This window comes from Pan paniscus, chromosome X (assembly GCF_029289425.2).
Source record: "Pan paniscus chromosome X, NHGRI_mPanPan1-v2.0_pri, whole genome shotgun sequence".
Taxonomy (NCBI): Eukaryota; Metazoa; Chordata; class Mammalia; order Primates; family Hominidae; genus Pan; species Pan paniscus.
This window is the reverse complement of record NC_073272.2, coordinates 20,220,652-20,235,152: the sequence shown is the minus strand read 5'-3', so window position 1 is coordinate 20,235,152 and position 14,501 is coordinate 20,220,652. Positions and strand designations below refer to the sequence as shown.

General features: G+C 43.7%; 1 protein-coding gene across 9 annotated transcripts in view; it reads right to left on the bottom strand.

Moving 5' to 3' along the window:
- The window catches only part of CDKL5 (cyclin dependent kinase like 5), a 209,039-nt gene extending 196,287 nt beyond the window's left edge, over positions 1-12,752 (bottom strand). For 2 of the 9 annotated variants that reach the window (XM_055106649.1, XM_034949848.2), the window contains exon 1: positions 12,624-12,740. The gene's annotated coding sequence lies outside the window, so the exon portion shown is untranslated. Of the gene's footprint in view, positions 1-11,921; positions 12,058-12,623 lie in introns of those variants that run through there. The other 7 variants (XM_034949844.2, XM_055106646.1, XM_014343397.3 and 4 more) reach the window with 7 other exon arrangements.
- Between the last annotated feature and the right edge of the window lie 1,749 nt (positions 12,753-14,501).

Genomic DNA, 14,501 nt, shown 5'->3' with positions numbered 1-14,501 from the left:
GCACTGTGGGAGGCCAAGGCAGGCAGATCATGAGGTCAGGAGTTTGAGACAAGCCTGGCCAACATGGTGAAACCCCGTCTTTACTAAAAATACAAAAATTAGCCGGGCGTGGGGGCACATGCCTGTAATCCCAGCTACTCGGGAGGCTGAGGCAGGAGAATCGCTTGAACTCGGGAGGCGGAGGTTGCAGTGAGCCGAGATTGCGCCACTGCACTCCAGCATGGGCGAGAGAACAAGACTCCGTCTCAAAAAAAAAGAAAAGAAAGAAAGAAAATAACTCATGGCAAAAGCGAACTCAATTCAAGCCTGAATCACTATGTAGATTTCCAAGGAACTATTTGAAGGAGGTGATGCTGCAGTTATTCTTCGTATATGTGGAGAGGAACAGTGGGCAACAGTATTCTTTACAGGCATGAGCTAACAACTTTACACCAAGAAAAACTTGAATGAATGCTCACACAATCACCAAGGCAATCACAAACTTAGTATGGCAAAGATTTCCTAAAAAGAATTCAGCATGTAGGGGCATTTATTGTCGGAGAAAGAAACAAATCAGGATATAAAAAATAACACCTTTATAGCACTTATATATACATAAGCCCACCTGAACATAAAATGTTTAACAGAGACCAATTTAATGTAAAAGATAAGGCCACAGAATGTGAACCAGATTTGAAAATGGTGCTCCTGATGAAGAGTAGTGCTCCTATACAATAGTAACAAAATTTTCTAAAAACATTCTGGGTGCTCACATGTGATTTCATAAAACATGAAATAGCATAAATGCTGAGAAATATTAAACTAGATCTAAGACACTGTATTTGGAAGAACAAAAGAATAAAGCAAACTTAATGAAACATTTCGTTAAAACATTAAATACTTCGAGCAGATTAAAGGTGTCTGGAGGGAAAAAAACAGCAAAGAATTTTAAGTTTAAATATGGAAGAGAGCTAAAGCTGTTAGAAAAAATATTCTAATTCAGTTATAAATAGAAATGACATTCCTATATAAGGTTAACAGAACAGTGAGGGATAAAAGAAAAGGTACCTTTAGAAAATTAAAGGGAATTTCTACAAAAACAATGAAAGGAGTACCACAGACGACAATCAATCAAGAAAGGAGTTACAAAAATTTTAATGAAACAAGGGAAGAATATTTTACTTTGCAGAGATTATGACCTTTCTGGTAAATTACCAAGGTTCCATTGAACTAAAATTCTTGGGTTTTGTAGCATTTCATTTCATGTCACACCCCTCCTTAAAATCTTCAACCGTTTCCCAGGAGATTTAGGACAAGTTCAAAAACCCAGCAAAATGGCCTACTAAGCCTTTTCAAGACCTGGCCCCTGCTGCCAACTTCTGCTTCAATGCCTGTTTCTCTATTTTCTGGTCGTTTTAGATTTCTTTCAGTTCTTTTTTTTTTTTTTTTTTTTTTTTGAGTCAGGAGTCTCGCTGTCACCCAGGCTGGAGTGCAGTGGCATAATCACGGCTCACTGCAGCCTCCAGCTCCTGGGCTCAAGCAATCCTCCCAGCTTACTCTCTGGGAGTAGCTGGGACTACAGGCACATACCACCACACTTGGCTAATTTTGCGTTTTTGTAGAAATGGGGTTTTGCCATGTTGCCCAGGCTGGTCTCAAACTCCTGGGCTCAAGTGATCTGCCTGCCTCAGCCTCCCAAAGTGCTGGGATTACAGGTGTGAGCCACCATGCCCGGCCCTCTTTCAGTTCTTTAAAAGGTTCTGTTGTGCAAAAACCCCAGCTCTCTCACCTTGCCTCATCACATTTGCACCTTCTGTCTGGAAAACTTATTTCCCCAACTAGACCAGGTCCTTCTCATTCTTAGGGTCTCACTTAAATGTTACTTCCTCAGAGCGACCTTCCCACCTCTTCCCCCAAGGACAGACTCTCCAACCCTACCCTGTTACATACAGTTGACCCTTGAACAACACAGGTTTGAACTGCATGGATCTACTTATACCCAGATTTTTTTTCAATATAAATTACACTGAGTGTGCCTCCCTCTCCTGCCTCCCCTTCCACCTTCTCCACCTCTTCCACCTCTGCCCCTGCTGAGACAGCAAGACAACCCCTCCCTCTTCCTCCTCAGCCTACTCAATGTGAAGACGATGAGCACATTTATAATGATCCACTTCCTCTTAATGAATAGTAAGTATCTTTTCTCTTCCTATGATTTTAATAACATTTTCTTCTCTGGCTTACTTTACTGTAGGAATATACTACATAATACATATAACATACAAAACAATGTGTTAATTGACTATTTATATTACCAATAAGGCTTCCAGTCAACAGTAGGCCATTTTAGTAGTTAAGTTTTTGGGGGCGTCAAAAGTTATACTTGGATTTTTGACTGCGTGAGAGTCAGCACCCTAACCCCTACCTTGTTCAAGGGTCAAGTACACTCCCATAGTGTTCTGCAGTTCTCCTCTGCCTCCATCTCAAGACTAAATTCTTTGGCCGGCTCACACCTGTAATCATGGCACTTTGGGAGGCCAAGGTGGGTGGATCTCTTGAGGTCAGGAGTTCAAAATCAGCCTGGCCAACATAGTGAAACCCCGTCTCTACTGAAAATACAAAAATTAGCCAGGTGTGGAGGCACGCACCTGTAGTCCCAGCTACTTGGGAGGCTGAAGCACAAAAATCGCTTGAACCCAAGAGGCGGAGGTGGCAGTGAGCCAAGATCGCACCACTGCACTCCAGCCTGGGAGACAGAGTGAGATTCTGTCTCAAAAATTAATTAATTAATTTTTTGAGGGCAGGGCCTACTTACATTTTATCACTCCATGTAGTCTCCAGCAAAGTCTGGCACACAATACAGAATCATTAAGTAATATTTGTTAAATGAATGAAGGACAGAGCCTCAGGATGTAGGACAGGTTATTTGAGAAATAAATAATTGATAAAGTATAAAATAATTATTTGCACAAAATTAGCTTTTGTCTACCCCAACTATTTTCAGTAAGTACAATTAAAATCAAATTTTTTCTTTTCATTTGCATTGCTAAACTTGAATTTAGTGGTAATATTAGGAATAATAATTACTAGCAATTAAAGTTAATATATCCCATAAGCGGCTGACAAACCTTGGTGGGGTGTGTGTCTGAGGGTGTGGATAAATTCTAGGATATGTCACATCTGACCCAGCCTCTGGTAATCTTTGAAAGATTCTACTCATCAGGAAATTAGTTTCTAAAATCAGCAATGTCAGGGTAATCAGGTAAATCCGGGTCAGTAAGTTGTTCTTCAACTATTACTCACCACCTTTTTTTATCTGTCATATCTTCCTCATGAGACTGTATATGTTTACTTTAATTATCAAAATACAATCTCATACTTCCAAGAACCTAATCTTTAAATATAATACAAAATCTTTTTCTTCTTTTTTGAGATAGAGTCTCACTCTGTGGCCCAGGCTGGAGTACAGTGGTGCGACCTTGGCTCACTGCAACCCCTGCCTCCCAGGTTCATGGGACTCTCCCGACTCAGCCTCTTGAGTAGCTGGGATTACAGGTGCGTGCCACCACACTCAGCTAATTTTTGTATTTTTTGTAGAGACAGGGTTTCACCTTGTTGTCCAGGCTGGTCTCGAACTCCTGACCTCAAGGGATCCGCCCACCTTGGCCTCCCAAAGTGCTGGGATTACAGGCATGAGCCACCATGCCTGGCCCATAATACAAAATATACAGTTTAAAACTGATATATAAAATTGCAACTTACCTAAAATAACATAATCCTTTTAAACAATATATATTATTTATATATGTTTTGTTAATTTCCAGAAACCAAAGTTGTTCTTACTATCAAAATCAAGTTACACTGGCACTTCATGTTACCTATGCCTATTTCAAACCAGTTATGATTGAACTGACAGTAAAATATTAATATCAGACCAGTGCCGTGTGTCTAACCTGTTTGCCATTAAAAATCCAGACACAACCAACCACACAAGGAGTTATTGATTTACCTGCCTGGTACATATAAGGGTCACTTTCCATAGAGAAATGTTCATCTAAAAGCAAAGAAAATTAGATACATTTTCCAAAACACTTTACTTCTAACCAAACCATTACATTCCTCTCCTATATGTACCCAAAAAAATAACATCCCTAAGCAGTGTCCGTCTACCCAAGCAATACACTGAGCAAAGGAGGAAACCTGCACAAGTGGGGATCAGCCTGTGCTGATGAGACTTCCCGTTCCTAAGCTGGCCTTATTCCTCAGCCCACCCTAGAAGGTAACTAAGAAGAAAATGATGCAGGCAGGAAAAGGCAGTTACAGTACCTTGCATGTTAAGCTGTTTGCAAATCCCATCACAATCCAGTCTGAAGTAGACAAAGTGTCTAAATACCTAAATTTGATGAAGCCTGCTCTACGACACGCGCATTAGGCATGGATCTGTCAAGCGGGATTAGAGGTTCAAACAACAAAATGCACAATGTCATTAGCTTAAAATCAAGAAAACCAATTGTTTCCCTGTGCTCTTACATTTGAAAGTAACTTTTTCTTGCACAATAATTACATTACTTTTACCTTCATTTATTTTCCCTGCATTCCCAATATATCACCAAGAATGTTGTATTTTATTTGGTTTAAAAAAGATCAAATGAAAATAAAATTTAAGCCACAAACACAAGGTAATTTATATCATTTGCAGTTATGATCCTTTAAATTCCGCTATGTATTATGCATAGGCAAGAATTTTTGAAAATACAAAAAGCATTATGAAATGATACTGTGTGTGAAAAATTTTTTTTTTATTTAAACGGAGTCTCGCTCTTGTTGCTCAGGCTGGAGTCCAATGATGCAATCTCGGCTCACCGCAACCTCCACCTCCCAGGTTTAAGCAATTCTTCTGCCTCAGGCTCCCGAGTAGCTGGGATTATAGGCATGCGCCACCAGGCCCGGCTAATTTTGTATTTTTAGTAGAGATGGCTTCTCCATGTTGGTCAGGCTGGTCTCGAACTCCCGACCTCAGGTGATCCGCCTGCCTCGGCCTCCCAAAGTGCTAGGGATTACAGGCGTGAGCCACCAGGCCCGGCCGAGAAGTGTATTTTTTTTCTTTTCTTTTCTTTTTTTTTTTTTGAGACAGGGTTTCACTCCTGTTGCCCAGGCTGGAGTGCAGTGATACGATCTTGGCTCACTGCAACCTCTGCCTCCCAAGCTCAAGCCATCTTCCCACCTCAGCCTCCCAGGAGGTTGGGCCTACAGGTGCACACCACTGCACTCAGCTGATTTTTGTATTTTTTGTAGAGACGGGGTTTCACCATGTTGGCCAGGCTGGTCTCAAACTCCTGACCTCAAATGATCCACCCGCCTCAGCCTGCCAAAGTGCTGGGATTACAGGCGTGAGCCACCCACGCCTGGTCTCCAGAAGATATTTTTTAAAGACATCTTTTAGACCAGGCACAGTGGTTCATGCCTGTAATCCCAGTACTTTGGGAGGCCAAAGTAGGGGAATGGCCAAAGTAGGGAACTCAGGAGTTCAAGACCAGCCTGAGCAAAACTGTGAGAACCCATCTCTACAAAATACAAAAAAATTAGCCAGGCATGGCAGCCTGCACCTGTAGTCCCAGCTACTCAGGAGGCTGAGGTGGGAGGATCACTTGAGCCTGGGGAGGTGGAGACTGCAGTGAGCCGTGATCACACCACTGCACTCTAGCCTGAGTGACAGAGTTGAGATCCTGTCTCAAAAAAAAAAAAAAAAAAAGACATCTTTTAAGATCTACATGATTTCATTTGTCAGTATCTGATGACAAAAAGATCTAGGTTGGCCAGGCACGGTAGCTTACACCTGTAATCCTAGCACTTTAGGAGGCCGAAGCAGGCAGACTGCTTGAGCCCAGGAGATCGAGACCAGCCTAGCCAACATGGTGAAATCCTGTCTCTACTAAAAATACAAAAATTAGCCAGGTGGGCCAGGCATGATGGCTCATGCCTATAATCCTAGTACTTTGGGAGGCTGAGGCAGGCAGATCACCTGATGTCAGGGGTTCAAGACCAGCCTGGCCAACATGGTGAAACCCTGTCTCTATTAAAAACACAAAAATTAGCCGGGCATGGTGGACATGCCTGTAATCCCAGCTACTCAGGAGGCTGAGGCAGGAGAATCGCTTGAACCCAGGAGGCAGAGGTTGCAGTGAGCCAAGATCACACCACTGCACTCCAGCCTGGGTGACAGAGCAAGCCTCCATCTCAAAAAAAAAAAAAAAAGAAAGAAAGAAAGAAAGAAATTAGCTAGGTGCAGTGGCATGTGCCTGTAGTTCCAGCTACTCAAGAGGCTGAGGTGGGAGGATCGCTCGAGCCTGGGAGGTGGAGGTTGCAGTGAGGTGAGATCACACCACTGCACTCCAGCCTAGGCAACAGAGTGAGACCCTGTCTCAAAAAAAAGAGAGGTCTAGGTGAAGCAAGTAAATAAGGTTAAAAAAAACTCATTGACAGGAGAGAATTTTGGGGGGTGATGGAAATGTTCTAAAACTGGATTGTAATGATAGTCACACCAACTCCATAAATTAACTTAAAAATAACTGAATCATACACTAAAAAGGTGAGTTTTATGGTATGTAAAGTACACCTCCATTACGTTATAAAGAAATCAACAAAATTTTGTAATCCCAGCACTTTGGGAGGCCGAGGTGGGCAGATCACGAGGTCAGGAAATCGAGACCATCCTGGCTAACACGGTGAAACCCGTCTCTACTAAAAATACAAAAAAAAAAATTAGCCAGGCATGGTGGCGGGCGCCTGTAGTCCCAGCTACTCCGGAGGCTGAGGTAGGAGAATGGCGTGAACCCAGGAGGCAGAGCTTGCAGTGAGCCGAGACCGCACCACTGCACTCCAGCCTGAGCAACAGAGCGAGACTCCGTCTCAAAAAAAAAAAAAAAAAAAAAGAAATCAACAAAATTAACACACAGGTCCCATCTGTGTAGAAATATGGTCCTGCTTTGGCCAAGATATTTCTGGCCCTGAGGCTCTACAGTATTCATCAGCACTTTCTAACTTAAATAGGTAACAAAAGTGATTTTAATCGATTACAGAAAAAGATGTTAAGTTTTCTTTTTTCCTAACATGGACTTCTAAGTGTTCCTTTAGGGCACATAACTGTTTAGTTCTCTTAGTGATGGGTCTTGTTTTAAAAAAAAAATCACCGCCAGGTGTGGTGGCTCATGCCTGTAGTCCCAACACTTTGGGAGGCCGAGGCAGGAAGATCACCTGAGGTCAGGAGTTCGAGACCACTTGGCCAACATGGTGAAACCCCGTCTCTACTAAAAATGCAAAAAAAATTAGCCAGGCGTGGTGGCAGGCGCCTGTAATTCCAGCTACTCAGGAGGCTAAGGCAAGAGAATCACTTGAACCCGGGGGGCGGAGGTTGCGGCGAGCCGAGATCCCATCACTGCACTCCAGCCTGGGCAACAGAGTGGGGGACTCATCTCAAAAAAAAAAGAAAAAAAAAATTAAAAATTTAAAGAAAATTTGTTTTAATCACAAGAAGCTTTAAATAGCAGAAAGTTCTACTTTCATGTAGAAAAATTTTCAGAGTCCAACCTCTGTATTAGCACACAACAAGCGGTGGGCGCAGTGGCTCATGCCTGTAATCCTAGCACTTTGGGAGGCTGAAGCGGGTGGACTGTCTGAGCTCAGGAGTTCGAGACCAGCCTGGGCAACACGGTGAAACTCCGTCTCTACTAAAATACAAAAAAATTAGCTGGGCGTGGTGGCATGCACCTGTAATCCCAGCTACTTGGGAGGTTGAGGCAAGAGAATCCTTTGAACCCAGGAGACGGAGGTTGCAGTGAGCCGAGATCACGCCATTGCACTCCAGCCTAGGCAACAGAGCGAGACTCCATCTCAAAAAAACACGCACACACAATAATAATATATCTCTATAGACTTTACCTCCAGATTTTATTTCACTGGTCATAATTACACAAGAGGTGCCCATCTGCAAATTATAATGGCTGCCATTTTACTTCAAGGGTATATCTAAGCCACAAAATTGAATTCAAGGAGTATCTTCGTAGCCTTTATTAGTGTAGCAAATGTAATCAAAGTCCATCAAAAGTTATAATGCAATATCCAGAAACATGAAATACCAAGTAGCTAATTAGAAACAACTACCTCATTTTTGGCATGATTATGTACAGCCTTCATTTATGAAGAAACAGAACCTCTGTTAGAAAAGTCTGACCCTCTGGTTAGAAAAGTCTGCACTTCCAATTGTCCTATCTAGCAGTCCTGATGGATCTAAGTTCAGTCCCCCATGTGACTAAAGGTCCAGCAGCCTTGCCAATGTAGCCCATGAACTCCAAGAAGCATATGTATACCTTCAGTACACCCGAGGCATAATATACAGTAGGAACTCAAAATACCCTTGGGGTGGGCCTGGCGGTGGCTCATGCCTGTAGTCCAAGCACTTTGGGAGGCCAAAGCAGGAGGATCGCTTGACGCCAGGAGTTCAAGACCAGCCTGAGCAACATCATGAGACCCCGCCTCTATTAAAAATAAAGAAAAATTGGCCTGGTATGGGAGCACGTGCCTGTAGTCTCCAGCTACTAGGAGGCTGACATGGGAGGATCCATTGAGTCTGCCAAGTTAAGGGTGCAGCAAGCTGTGATCACACCACTGCACTTCAGCCTGGGCAACAGAGTGAGACCCGGTGTCAAAAATAAATATGCTTGGGAAATCAGTTTCCTAAAGAGAAGCAGAAAGCATGGTTTTGAAGAGCACGGCTTCAAGTCAGACCAGTTTGGATGGCAATTTTGCTGTTTCTGATGACTAGCTGGGTAATCTGAGCAAAGTACTTTATTTCTCTGAGCCCATTTGACATGTATACAGGAGGTAAGAAGATCTACTTCATAGAGCTGTTGTGAGAACACACATGTATTCATGCAAATAAATTACTTGTCACAGTGTCTGGCATGCAGTAAGGCTCAATAGATGGAGTATTATAATTATTACAGAGAAGACTGCCCAAAAGAGAGACCACACCCAAAACCTGACCCTGATTAGGATTATCTCAAACCCCAATGTTTCTAAGAGCTTAATTCAAAGTATTGACAATCATTTTCAAATACCTGAATGGGCTAGTTCCTTTTAACCTAATAAATAACTTTCTATTAATTCCCAAATCTGAAATATTTAAATGTTATCAGTCTCTAGGTAGAAGGTCCTTACCCTCAGCTTTCACACCCACCAACAGAATTGCACCCAAGCTCGTATCTCAGTGTGAAATGTACAAACTTGAATGAGAAATGAGGCCAGATCTTTGATTAATTCAGTCATCCATGCGCTACTCTACACACATAAAAAAAATTCTAAAAACGATCAAAACCTAAAATCTGAACACTAAAATTGTGCGTCACCAACAAAAGATTTCTAACGTTGGGCTTGAGATTGAAAGCAAATTAGAAAAACCTCCAAAAAGAAAGTTTAAATGTAGTCTTTTAATTGCATTATTGTCCTAAGTTGAAATGTAGTCCAACTGATGCCATGATCAGATGATAAAGAATCTGTGAGATTCTATCTCCTCCTTTAACAAGAAATTTGATGTTACCAAATTATTTGATGTTGCAAAAAAAAAAAAACTTTAAAATCTAAAATTACCCAATTCTGAGTAAATAGCTTTTTCTACTTAGAAAGCAACTTAATACTTCAAATTGTGCTATTCTTGTACCAAAGTGAAGGGTTATCTAAAAGATTTCCCTCATGTTTTAGATCTATGCATGTGAATTAATTATTCCTAAAAGCCTCATATTATTATTTGACATCAATTTATTACATAAAAAAGCCATATTCCCACAGTAACTGCCAAAAATCAGGTACTGTTGTTAGCATACCTAATATCTAGAGGAAATAAAGATCACCACCAGTTATCAAAACGGAAGGGGAGAGAATGTGAATTTTAACAGACACGTTGAAGAAAACCTATTTTCCTTGCTCTCTTTGCAAATTTCTTACAGCCAATTTCTCAGATAAAGCTAAATTTTCTTTTACAAAGTAAATTGAAATGAAAATCATAATGAAAGGTTAACTTTCTGCAAGAGAAGCCACTGTCATTTCCAACAATGCAGCTATTGTTAACGGTCTCTCATAGATTCCTGGACACAGTGGTGAAACAAGGCTAGGGGTGATACTTAAAGGAATTTCTCCACCTCTGTCTTTCAGTTTGTAATGTAACAATACTGTACCTTCAAAGTAGAAACACCACGTAAAATCTGGTTCCCGTTAACTGAAACTGCCTTAACCCCAAGCAGCATATTTGCAACCGAATACATCTGATTCGCAATCAGTCAACCTTCTATTACCCATCTATGCGAGACGGCCCTGCAATTTCTTTCAATGGGAGCCTTTCCTTTTAAAACCCCAGGGGACACAATAGATGCCACACTCTGATTTAAATAATTCCAAGAAAATTACAATATAAACAAAGGCAGACTTAGGGAACTTGCATAAGAAAAAATCAAAAACCTGAGAAAAAGGGGTAAAAAAATACCAATCACAAACCCCTAAATCATGAATAAATTTTAAGACTCAGCCAGGAAAAAAGGAATTACTCTCTGGACAAAGAGTTCTATTTCAAATTTTAAAAAAATATATCAGATTTTGATTTTTAAAAATTTAGGCTTAGGAAATATGCTAAACAACAAAACTGGAATGCTCAACTGTTTGATATATATACATCTAGCAAATTAATCGCTGCATTGACTATGTTAAAAAGGCAAGACAATTCAAAGAGATTTGATACCCTCTCCAATTGAGGAACCCCCAACTACTCTGAAATGGCAGATAATATTTAACACTCTTGGAATGGTTAACTTTATTTAGTGTGCCTCTTTTGGAGTTCTATTATTTAATACAGCCAAACGGAATTTTTCCCTAATTAGGTTTCCTTGTACTTGTGAAATGCTCAGCATACAGTGCTGGCAGCATTAGCTCTTCTGGCTCCTTCCCCCCTCAACCACCCTCACCTCCCCCCCCCACCCCCGCCCCGAAAAAAAGATTTCCTTCCCAAATGTTCTCTTCTCTGCATTTGTCAACAGAAACACCTACTGGTGGTGTCAAACTGCTAAGACTGCTGCAGGCTTCCTTATTCCTGGTTTCAGTGTCAACGCCAAAAATTCTCAATCCTAAAATAGTACTTTTAATAAAAAGAAATTAGAAGTCTTGCTAGGTACTCAACCTATCATAGTCTCGAAAAGCAGCACGCCTTTTTAAAAAATCTATTATTAATGGACCCTAATTGGATTGTTAATCATAAGATCATACTATCCCCTTCAACACTAAGATACAGGAACAAGTAAATATAGCCTCTTCACATTTTGTGAATAAAACATTTTAAAACACTTGAAGGAAATAAAAACAAATTTACATCTAAGTGTCACTCACATGTAATTCCGAATAGCCTCGGTGAAGATGTCTTTTTTGTAACCCTACAGCAAGAAAGAAACAAGCTGGAAATGTTCCAGCAGATGTTACCTAAAACGATAATCCTGTTCTATACACATCTCTGTCTCCTGTTTCTGACAAACGCTCTCAGACAAATTAATTTGTGTAATCTTTTACATTAACTATATAACCATTACGTTCAAACAAACCTAATTCAGATGCACAGAAAGAAATCATTCGGTGTCAACAATACTTTCTAAAATCAGCTTAAATTCCAGCCAATTAAAACAGATTGTGCTAACAGAATACTGATCTGCAACTACTTAAATATCACAGCACCCGTCTAATCTCACTGTAGAGATACTAAGGTCAGGCTTTTCTTATTCAGGCATCTGTTCTTTAACACTCAAATGAAGCGAAAAACAAAACCCTCAAGGAAGATCTGCCTTTACACTGAAATATGTTCAGGTTATTTTTTTCCCCAACGTGGGCACAAAACGTGTCAATGCAAGGAGGACCTGTTCATTCTGGGAGACGGTTCCAAATCCCAGAATCCGATTTCTATGAGGGTCCAAAAGGTATGAAGGTCTGAGAAGGGGCCATTCTTCTTCCCCGCACTATGCCAGTCGTGAACTTCACTGCATCGCCTGAAACTTGTCCGGGGGAGGTTGCGGAGCCGCGGGGCCGGCGCCGGGTCGCTAGCCCACCCTCGCGGGCAGCCAAGGTCAGAAGGGCCAGGGCCGCGACTGACGGCCCCTGGCGAGTCTCGGGCTCCCTCCGAACTCGGGCAGGGGGCTGGGGCGCGCAGGCCCCTCCTCGGCGCCGGCGGGAAGGGGCTTACCTCGCCGCAAGCCCCGGGGAGCTCGTGCCGCGGGAGCGGCGGGGCGGGGACGCCGCAGACCCGCCGCTGAGGGGAGCCCCGCGGGGCGGGCTCGACCCGCCGCCCCTCTTTCACACCCTTTCGCCTCCCCACACCCCAAAAGACAGCCCCAGCCCCTCGGGGGAAGCCCTTCCAGAGGCGCAGGGGAGCGCTGAGGAGGGGCTACTCCGGGCTGGGACGTCCTCACCGCGTCGCCCCGTTCCGGGGGGACTGGCGCCCCCGCCCCTTCTCTTGTCCGCCCGGGGGGACTGGGTGGGTCTCCACTCTCAGGAGAAGCTGGGTGGACGCGGGGCCGATGTAAGGATAAGAAGGCTGGGCGGGTGGCGGCGCGACTACTCACCCCGCCGAGTCCCCCACTTCTAGCAGGGGACCCCACAGCTCCTGAGGACGCCGTCGCCGCTTTACCTTCCCCAGCGGCAGAGACAACTAATCGAAACCTCCGGCCCCGCCCTCTAGCAGAAGCGAACGCGCAGCCTATTTTGCTAACTGCCCCGCCCCAGCCGGCCCGTTCGGACCAATGGGAAAGCACCTCAGGTTTTGCCCGATCCCGCCTTTACCCCGCCCCCTTCTGGTAGGAGCCAATGAGGAGGAAGCGCTTGTCCTGGGGTTCGGGCTCGCGCCGCTCGTGCTCGAGTCTCCGAAGCCGAAGAACGCTGGTTCCTTATACAAGCTCGCCTGCGCGCTCACGCGCGCGCCGCGCCTCCTGGCACGCCAGGTTTGGTTGCCCCGCCAAGCCCTAGCAACCTGGGCTGGAGAGGCTGAGAGGGGCGGGGCCCGAGCCTGGAGCCGACGCCGGGGGGAGAGCGGGGAAGAAGGGAGAGGGTCGACGGTGGTGGGGTGGGGAGATCGTGACTGAGAAAGGGGTGGCTGCGGGGGTAGGAGGTGGCGAGGAGGCCCCGGAATCCGCCTGTCACTGCGGAAAAAAGAGGGAATCCTGCCTGCAGCGCAGCTACCCTGCCCTCCCTCCGGAGGGACCCGTGCCGGGGGCTGGGGTGGGGGAAGTCGGAGAAGAGGGGGAGAACACACTCGGGGCGGGAGCTGAGAAATACAGGATGGAGGATGGTTTATCTCTGTTGTTGGTAAAAATGATATCGAAGTCCATTGCTGCTGCTGCTGCCCAACTGTTGCCGCTGCGTGTGCACACACACACGCACATATGCACACACACAACACACACTCACACGTACACTCATCCAGCAGCTTGCGGTCCCTTGGGTGAGTTAGGCGCAAAGACCTAGCAGCCTGAGGATTCCTTACACAGCAGCTGGGCGCGTGCAAAGAGCTGTTGCAGCAGTAGCAGCAGCAGCAGCAGCAACGACCCACACCTCCGCTTCGGTCCGATGCTCTGCCACACAAGATCCCCCAGCTGGCTTGAAAGCAATGAAGTCATCGCCCAACCAGTAGAAATGTAAAGATCTTAATACCCACCATGGATCGGGTTTCCAAGGAGGATGAAGAGGTGATGAAATTGAAGGAGATAACATTTCCAATGCTACTTTTAGAAAATAAAGAAAAAAAAATTTTTTTAAAAGACATTGGGGACAAATCTATGGAAAGCTGCATAATAATTTTCGCTTTAACAAGCAAAGGAGAAAAATAGGGTCTCTTCTGGTTAGGAAAAGCACGGAAAATAGGCAGTGTATGAGGTCATAGCAGCCACCAAATTAGAAAGATGCAGTACTGTAATAGGAAATAGATATTTGGGATAAAATCCACTTAATCTATTCCTGTAGTGAATCTGGTAACAATATGTAGCAGCATGCTCAGTTTGGCCACTTCATACCAAGCCAATAGGATTTTCTTTTTCATAACGGTGAATATTTGATGAGGAAATGAAAGTGGAAGCATATTAGAAAATTTTACAGGTAGCAGCAATGAATTAGCAATGAGGGAAAATGGAGTCAGAGGCAACAACAGAGGGCTTCGCAGAGTCTCCTGCCTCCTCCAGATGCAAAGTAACAGTGCTGTGACCTCCAGCTTCACCCACGTGGATCCAGAACTCCTGGGGCAATCACTCCATTTTCATCCCTGTATATCAGAGCCTTTGTACTAGGAATTTCAGCAGCATTACCTTTGACTCAAATGAATAATTTTTTAAAATTTTATTTAGACCTGGTGAACCGGAAGTAACAAATTAATTATCCGTATAGATTGAGAAGATGGAGAAAAACCAATAACTGAACTTCTGTTAATATAGGTCCAATTTAGTATTAAGTAG